Source organism: Odontomachus brunneus, unplaced genomic scaffold (assembly GCF_010583005.1).
Source record: "Odontomachus brunneus isolate Ranch 3 - 2012 unplaced genomic scaffold, Obru_v1 Obru_scaffold_038, whole genome shotgun sequence".
NCBI lineage: Eukaryota > Metazoa > Arthropoda > Insecta > Hymenoptera > Formicidae > Odontomachus > Odontomachus brunneus.
This window is the reverse complement of record NW_022639488.1, coordinates 297794-298986: the sequence shown is the minus strand read 5'-3', so window position 1 is coordinate 298986 and position 1193 is coordinate 297794. Positions and strand designations below refer to the sequence as shown.

General features: G+C 42.8%; 1 protein-coding gene across 1 annotated transcript in view; it reads left to right on the top strand.

The window, feature by feature from the left end:
- The window catches only part of LOC116844025 (acyl-CoA Delta(11) desaturase-like), a 7283-nt gene that overhangs the window by 2367 nt on the left and 3723 nt on the right, over positions 1-1193 (top strand). The window lies entirely within an intron of this gene.

Genomic DNA, 1193 nt, shown 5'->3' with positions numbered 1-1193 from the left:
AAGTAAGGTCGCGCGTCGACACAAGAACCCCGCCGCTCTACCGAGAGATAACTTTTGAGAGCTGCCGGCAAGCTCGGCCGTCGCCGCAACGGCGGAGACGAAGTTTTGGTCGTCTTCTTGCGTCTAACGAACGGAGAAACGGTCACAAAGTCTAGCATGACCTGAAAACCAAAATTGATCGTGGTTTGTTTTTTAAGATATTTGAATTAGTAGTCATTCGTATAAAATAAAATTGTTTACACCAGAGCCTGCGTTCAGTCATCGACATAATACATACATCGATATCCAGGGCCCACGGCGATGACGTAGCAGAATGGATTTTAGGGCCCTATTTTGGTCCAGCCGATGAAGGCAAGACCGCGACGAACCCGACCAATGATGGCAAGATTCATTATCCGGCCTACTAAGGCAAGACCATAGAAAAACCAGCCGATTAAGGCAAGAATCATTATTATTATTAGGGTTTACCTTATTAAATTTTCAAATATTCTACCATTATTATCAAGTTTTACAATTTGAGATATGTATCCAATTACAACAATTCATCATGAAATACACGCTGATAGTACTAAACATCGACAAAGAAAACAATTTTAACTTAACCGCACAGCACAAAGAGCCACAGTTTTGTAATGAGAATAGGCTCCGGCACGTTCTGCACAATTATTAGGTGCGCAACTAAGTTCCCGCTGTTTGTCAATAGATGGCTCCAGCAGTAAGTGCTGGTCGATTTTGACATATCCAAAATGTCATGAACCAAGCTTAGACATATGGTAAACAAACCGCTTTGACACGTTAGTGATTTTGTTTTGGCGTCATATACTTTTGGTTGTGTGAAAATGTCTGATTTTGTGCCAAATAATCGTCATTTGCGGGAAGTGTTGATTTTCTTATTTCAACTCAAAGAAAAGAAAGTCATGGGGACTGCCCGGTCATGCTTCTACATCGTCGGCTCGGCCGAATATTCACGCTGCGAAGGTTATGCTGTGTATTTGATGGGACCAGGTCGGTGTTATTTATTATGAGCTGTTGAAACCGAACGAAACCATCACTGCTGAACGGTATCGAATTCAATTGATGCGATTGAGCGGAGCACTGCGCGAAAAACGGCCACAATATGAGCAGAGGCACGAAAAAGTGATTCTACTGCATGACAACGCTCGGCCTCATGTTGCCAAACCCGTTAAAACCTA